The 7788-nt window shown below is 38.1% G+C and overlaps 1 protein-coding gene and 2 pseudogenes across 2 annotated transcripts in view; all 3 read left to right on the top strand.

Annotated features, from left to right (window-relative positions):
- PLCB4 (phospholipase C beta 4) overlaps positions 1-7788 on the top strand; it is a 376819-nt gene that overhangs the window by 216419 nt on the left and 152612 nt on the right. The gene's annotated exons all lie outside the window — the stretch shown is intronic.
- On the top strand, positions 2546-2663 carry LOC120612038 (uncharacterized; annotated as a pseudogene).
- LOC120612029 (uncharacterized) lies at positions 6096-6211 on the top strand (annotated as a pseudogene).

Below are 7788 nucleotides of genomic sequence, written 5' to 3'. Positions count from 1 at the left end.
AGATATAATGATAATGATACTATAAATTATTGAGTGTTCACTGTGTGCCAGACAACCTTCTGCAGGATTTTATGGGTATTGTTTAATTCTTCAGGACAACTTTATAAGGTTGTTGCTATTATTATCTTCGTTTTACAGATGGGTTTCATGTAGTAACAGTTTTTGCTTAATAAACTGCTTTTGGCAGGCTTTCTACATAAAACTTTCTGTTTGTTATAAATGTAATAGTGATTGGACTTTGTGCTAGTCATTTGCTTTGCTTGTTTCATTTATACAGAACATTTTGACTAAGTTTTGCATGCTTCTTCTGCCATTTATTGTTTGCATCCTTGCAAGGTGGCATTGGCTCCAGACTTTCTATAGAGCAAGGACTGAGGCCACCAATCTGTTCAGAAGGTTTAAGTAGGCGGGTTGAAGCCTCGATAGCATTATAAATACCTTGTTTTTCTTAGATTTTACTTGGATTTGAGGTGAATTAAAGAAGGGTGTGTGATGAAACTGTGTTGACTCTAAGGAAAAGGAAAATGTAAAACTTGTCAAGACTTCATTTAGAGTCAGTTGGTTCCTTTCAAAATTAATCGAATATATGTGGTGGCTAATTGTAGTGGTCCTCCCACAGGTTCAGCCTTTTCATAAGGTCTGTCTGTGGGTTGAATTGATTCAGTATTTGTTCACTAGTTTTTTTCCAAAATGTGTATCATAATACTCTCTAGATTTATACCCAGTTCCTTTGTAAGTAAACAAAATTGAGAAGGGCAAAGAATGGGCCCCAATGTGGTCACTATTCTTTGTATTGAATTCAAGTATTGAAGTGACAGCTAATTGTAGGACAGAAACTTTACTGCTTCCCAGAAATGACAACTAACTGCATTCTGTATAAAAAGAAACAAAATAAGAGTCTGCCCTGGAGTCAACCACTGGTAATTTTTTGACGGTTTTTTTTTTTTTTTTTAAGTTTTTTTTCTATTTGTTCTTTTTTTCCTCTTCCACAGTTGTGATCATAGAGTAATCTTTTGAAAATATAAATCAGAACCTGTTCTTCCTCTATTTAAAATGAGTCCATGACTCCCTATTGTAGGATAAAGGAAACTGGCCAGAATTAAATACAAGGCCTTCCATAATCTGACTCAGGTCTATTTCCCACCACTTTCCTACACACATTCTCTGCTTTAGCTATAAAAGTCCACTTAAAATTCCCCCAATGAACTATTCTATTACATGCTTTGTGCATGCTGCTCTCTCTTCCTGGAATATGCTTGTTCTTCCTATTCGACTGGTGAACTCTTACTCATCCTTCAGAACCCAGATGAGAAATCTCTACCTCTTTGATATCTTCCTTGACCAATTCAATAAGTATTGATAACTCCTTTGTGCCACTATTAACCTATCATTGCACATAATACACTGCACATATTCACATTTTATTTAATGTTTTTGTCTCTCTTTGTACTCTGAGTTTCTTGAGGTCAATATTTTACTTATCTTTCTCTCTTCATGGACTAACAGAATGCCTACAACTTCCAAAGTCACTGTAGTTGTCTAATATGGAAAGGAATTTTAGATACAGTTTGTTCTAAAGCAGTCTGGTTTTGTTGTTGTTTGTTCATTTTCTTGGCCATCAAAATGATGAGAGGACTTGATAATTCTTAAGATCTGTGTTGGGATCTGACTTCAGCAGGTTCACAATATTAGGTTATCCTAATGACATTTTCATCTTTAAAATTAAAAATGATCAATACCAATAATTTTGTATAGTTCAAGCCTAAAACGAAGTAAGTTTATTGCAGTCGACTACTTTTATCCATTTTACGCAACTTGGCAAAGAAGGGCAAGGACTAGCTTAGATGCATTTCCAAGTCTTTCTCTCAGGTAAGCCAGGTCTAGGTTGGGTACCAGTGTCATCAAGATGATGGCCATTGCTCACCAATATGAGCTGGTGAAAGAGACATCACTCTCCAAATCTGCTAGAATGTCCCAAAAGATTTATGGTTTTCTAAGTCAGTTTCCCAGGCTCTGGAAATTTATAGGATAAGTAAAAAGTACTACATGGCTTCCAATATTTGAAGAGATTAAATGTCGACACTGGCTGAGTATCTCTACTACTTGTTACATAAGCAGAAACATATTAGAGAAAAAAATGCTTTTTCGTTAAAGTGAAATGTGATTTGATGAACTAGAAGTCTGTCATCATTGAATCATTTTTATTTCTCACAATGATCTTATGTGGTTATTAATCATCACAATTTACACATAGAAAATACTAATTACCTGTGTTTCTAAAAGGCATTTAATTTTCTTCCCAGTTCCTCTAAATATGAGGTAATATACTAGGAGAACAGAAATCTTGAACAAATATTAAATACAGTCTAGCTAAGTTTTCGACTTTCTTAAGTGTTATTTTACTAGGGTTTTAAGCCCCTCTCCCCAAAATTGAACTTTATTCTCTTCATAATAGTGTATCAAACCAGAAAGCCAGATGTATGTCAAGCTGGTCTGTAGCCAATTTTTCTTGTTATTTCCCAGTCTTATAAGATTTAGCTCTTTAGCCTATGGCCATGCCACCCTGAAAGTGCCCGATCTCGTCTGATCTAGAAGCTAAGCAGGGTCGGACCTCATTAGTACTTGGATGGGAGACCACCTAGGAAGACCAGGTGCTGTAGGTGTAAAAAAAAAGAAAAGAAAAGAAAAACAAAGATTCAGCTCTTTGGAGCCATAGCCATTAAAATATTCAAGGCAACAAAATATAAGCTGAAAAGATTAGTTTCTACACTTTGCGCAAGACTAGTGAAAAATGACAGCTGATAGCAAGTGGGAGGAACAGGAATTAGAGAAAAATACAGCTGGAACATCCCAAAAGCATCATAGCAAAGGGACCATTTATAAAGGAGCATAAATGCTTTCAGCACCGTAGGACAACTATCACAATCAGGTAAACATTAAATTATGTTCTACGGATTGGTTTAAGGAAGATGGGGAAGTGTTTTAAGCAGTAGGTGAGCACTCACTAGGTCAGAAAAAAAGTGTTTACTAGCCACTGTTTTTAAAAATATATATTATCTTTTCAATAAACGTAATCAGCACAACTGCATTTAAGCATTATTTTTTTATTCCTTCATTATCGAGAGATTTCTTTTGAGATAGCCCCAAATTCCAGAAACTGCATAATGTAACATCTTGCCATGTAGCCTCTGATTGTATTCCGATGCCACTGCTAAATCTGTTTTTCATCTAACTTTGTTATTTAAAAGCAAAATATATTTTGTTTCTAAGCAATCTTGTTATTAAATCTTTAAAATAGAGATTTTCTGTTGCGTATCAGAGAAAGAGCAGTGCTTTTTAAAGCACGCGCAGCACAAATGTCTCAAATTCAGCCTGTCTCCTGACTTTCCTTTCATATCCACATTAAAGGGCTGCAGGTCCCATCCTCAGGCTACTCAGGGCCCTTCCCGGTCTTTCTGGGAATTCCTAGGTGCTTACACTCTCTTGGTGATTATTCATATCATCAAACCCCAGGAACAAAGGTGTGTGAAATAGACTTTTACTAAAGATCGGTGGTAGCAGAGGAGGACTGCAGCACACAATAGGACACACTTTCAGATTAAACGTTAGAGATCACGCTGAGCAGATTTCGTTAGTCAGCCTGGCCAAAGGGTGTCGCCCATTGTCTTCTTTTCCCGCTCTTCCACCAAGGTGCATATTACTGGTTCTTTTTTTTTTAATCTTTCCCCCAGAGTCCTTTTCCAATTTACCCTTTTTTTCTTTTCCATGCGTCTGTTCTCCAAATTAAAACAAAAACAAAAACAACAAAATTCTTCTACTCAAGCCAAAAGAGAAAAGTGGAAAATTCTAATCCTCTCTCATTCTGAGCAGTTTGGCTCCCTTTTCACCGCACACTCTCCCATCCAGACTATCCCGAGACCTTCCCTTTTTACATAACCTTGAAGGGCAATGTATGTCCTTATAACGGACAATATTTAAAAGGAACTTTATCCTTGAGAAGAATGCTGCTATCCTAAAGAAAAGCAGTCACTGACAGAACTTTGCAGTGATGGATGTGGTCTCTGTATGTGTGCTGTTCATTACCATATGTAGATGTTCAGCACTTGGAATGTAGCTAGTGGGACTGAGGAACTGAGTTCTTAATTTTAAATAATTTTCATTAAAACTTACAGAGCTACATGTAGCTGGTGGCTCGCTTATTGGACAGTACAGTTCTAGACAGTCAGCTCAAAATACATTACAACGAGACTTTAAAATATCATCTTCTTTCCCAACAAAAAGAAACAGTTTCCAGTTCACTTAGTCGGAATCTACAATTTCATCAGTCATTTCTTCTTAGTGGCAGCTGGAGTGGAGATTTAAATGTTTTATAGAGGACTCATTTCAGCCACCACTGGCCTCCCCACATCACAAATCCCAGCATGGGCCACCCCTTTTTCTCATCCATGGGACTTTATTACATCTGAGGCAAGCTGCCCAAATGGAGTGCCTTTTTCTGTTAAAGCCTTGGTCTTTAGCCCCTCCCACCAGCCTCTGTCAGCTCCCTTCCCCACATACACATAAGTGGAGCCAGTTGGTACTTACAACTGCCACCAAAAAAACAAATAATTATGGCAGTTATCAAACCCAGAGAAAAATCAAAGTGCAGGATCAAGACTAACCTAAATTCGGGCCAAGTGGCACAGGCCGAATATGGCTTCTTTCCAAGGCGATTCTGAAATCAAATCGTGGGCCACACAATGAAACACCAAAAAGCCCAAACAGCCTACACACCTGGGGCGGCTCATCAGTGAAGCGAAGTTCCCAAATATAATTCCCAAAAAACTGAAAACACAACGCTCGTAGAAAGTATTTTGACTTTAACTCCTCAGTGAGGACAAAAGCAGAGTGATGAAGTTAGTTCTAAGAGCATTGGAGGAAGGGAGTTTTAATATAGTTGGGAAAGGGTTGCCAAAACAAGCTTTGTCAATTAGGTACAAAACTGGTTGTTGCTCTGTAGGGCAATAAAACTAACCCCTGTGATTGTCTTTTCTACCAGACACAAATTATATGCATCACTATAGAACAAAACCCAGCTATAACTTATCTCGTTAACTTCAAAGAATCTGGACCCTAAACAATAGTAAGTCAAACAAAGATACATTCATCTATAGAAATAAGTCATTCTCGGGTAGGTCTCTAGATAGTGCTCTTGTATAATAGCCATCTTTTTATCTTGTTCCCAAGTTTTGGATGCTTTAAACTGAATTGTACCTACAGGGTCAGAATATTGGGCTCAAAGAATTGTAGAACATTATTTGTATTTACAGTGAAAATTACTTACAAAGTCATCATAATGATAATCATGATAATATTTATCTGTCTTTCAGTTTTTAGAATCAACTTAGGGTGGGCAAAATATTTATTATTGACAAGAGAATGAAAAAGCTATTGACTTTATATAAAGTAAGGGTGTAGATGGATGTTGGAAAGTACAGGGTGTTAGAGACATAGAAGACAGACCAGAGGGTTAATATTCTCAGTGGGAGGTAATATTGATAGTTGATGGCACATAAAATAGAGGCTGTGTCTATTATATAAAGTGTAAAAGCTGCCAATTACAAAACCAAAAATAATATAATTTAAAGTTTAGAGTTAGGGAAGTTGGAAAAGTAGGGAAATGAGTTAAACAGAGTTTGATTTCCAAATATTTATTCTACAGAACCTATTACTCCATGTGCCTGGTGAATATTAGTTCAGTTCTTAGCTGCTTTGCCATAAATCCTACTTTCTTCAACCACTTAGACTGGACATTTAAAATAAAACAAAAAATTTATTGATATCATTTTATTATACACCAAAATAGGTCTTAGTTTGAATGTGGCCCCAGAAGCCCTGCCACTCTACCCCCTACACTTTCCTCATTGTGTGAGTAGCCTGGGAGAGGAAAGCTGGGATTGAAGGATCCAGTAGACAGTCAGACACATGGGGAATAAGAGTGAGAGGTTGAGTATGAAAATGAATTAGAGGACGTGGTTCCATAGTGTAGTGGTTAGCACATCTGCTTTACACGCAAGAGGTCCTGGGTTCACATCCCAGTGGGGCCACAGTCCATGGTCTCTAGCCATGCCACCCTGAACAAGCCTGATGTCTGATCTCGGAAGCTAAGCAGGGTTGGGCCTGGTTAGTACTTGGATGGGAGACCACCTAGGAAGACCAGGTGCTGTAGGCATAAATAATAATAATAAATTTTTTTAAATAAAGGAAAAAAATGAATTAGAGAATTTTCTAACCTGGTAGATGTAGAGGTGAGAGGGAATAAAGGAATGTGAAATGAGGTTAGGATTTCTGGTATAAGAAGCACACTCTTATGTAGACAAAAAGAACTCAGGAGAAGAAGTACATTGATGGATACACTTAGGTGGGCTCTCTTCCTGAAACGAACAGTATTTATCATCATATCTTTTGTGGTACCTAAGAAACATTTTGCATATAATAAAAATCACATAAGTTTTAGTTAAAACTTAATCGAGGAAAAAGGGAAGTGAAAAACATACTAAACTATCCAAAAGGATGAACCAATGGATGCATTTTCCTCCTTTCTCAGACCTCCGTTCTCAGAGCCACTGTTGGCATCGTGGTGGGAGTGAGCGTGGTGTGTGTGAATGCATGATGAGAAGAAAAGTCTGAGAAAGAGGCAGATACCTCATCATGTAGAGCAGCAGTTCTCAAAGTATGGTCCCCAAACAAGCATCATTAGCATCAATTGGAACCTTATTTGAAATGGAAATTCTTGGGCCATCTTGAAGATGAATCAGAAGCTCTGGGAATGGGCCCAGCTATACATGTTTTAATAAGCCCTTCAAAGGATTCCAGTGCACATTCAGGTATGAAACTCATTGGTGTAGAACCAGGACGAGGAGTTTAGATTTTTCTTTCTCAGTGTTATAGGAAGCCATTTTCAACAGGGACTGATATGATCTGATTTACGTTTGGAGACAGTTACTTTGGTAGCTGTGTGGAGAATGGTTTGTAGGGGAATGGGTAGAAGGCATGCAGGAGATTGGAGAGTGTGTTTGGAGACACCAGGAATTTAATTTAAGGAAGGTGAGCCTGACTCGTGTTCCTTCTTATTGGCTATATCTCTGTAGGCAATTTTCTTGACATCTCTGTGCTAGAAAAGAGATGATAAGATGAATGAGTCTGAAGGGTATATTTTTCACCTAAAGATCGTATGATTCTACACCCACCTGCCTTCAGTTACCTTTCTTGTCATCACAGCCAGGCAACTTCTTCACACAATAATAAGGCTGTGACCAAGTACTTGGGCACTTAATCAGTTGGTTTGAACACTGAAACCCAAAGCTGCAAGCTAGCATCAGCCAGGATTTTGGGAAAACACTCAGGCCTGTTCCTTCCTCTAGACCAGCCTGTAAAGCAACAGTGCTGATAATGTTATCCAGGCTCTTAAATTCTCGAAGCTTAGAGCTCATCATCATCCAAGCCTGAGGCATTTAAAGAAAGGTCTTTGTGATTTGGAAAGTTCCTGAAAGTAAGTTGACTTGAAGACAAAAGACTCTAGTTTGAGCCTTGACCCTGACATTTCTAAGTTATGACCTTGAGCAAGTCCTTTCACCTGTTAGAGCATCCCTCTCACCTGACATGGTATTTCTGTGCCAGAGGCTCCTAGTAGGAGTGTACGAGGTGCCCAGTGTGTGGATACTTGTTCACAGCGAAGACTCTACCACGGTTGAGACCATGTCTGTTCTGTAAAATGTTCAGCTAATACCTTAATGAACACTGTTGAAA

This window comes from Pteropus medius, unplaced genomic scaffold (assembly GCF_902729225.1).
Source record: "Pteropus medius unplaced genomic scaffold, Ma_sr-lr_union100, whole genome shotgun sequence".
Taxonomy (NCBI): Eukaryota; Metazoa; Chordata; class Mammalia; order Chiroptera; family Pteropodidae; genus Pteropus; species Pteropus medius.
Note: the sequence above shows the minus strand (reverse complement) of the source record. Positions and strands in the feature narration are given on the sequence as shown.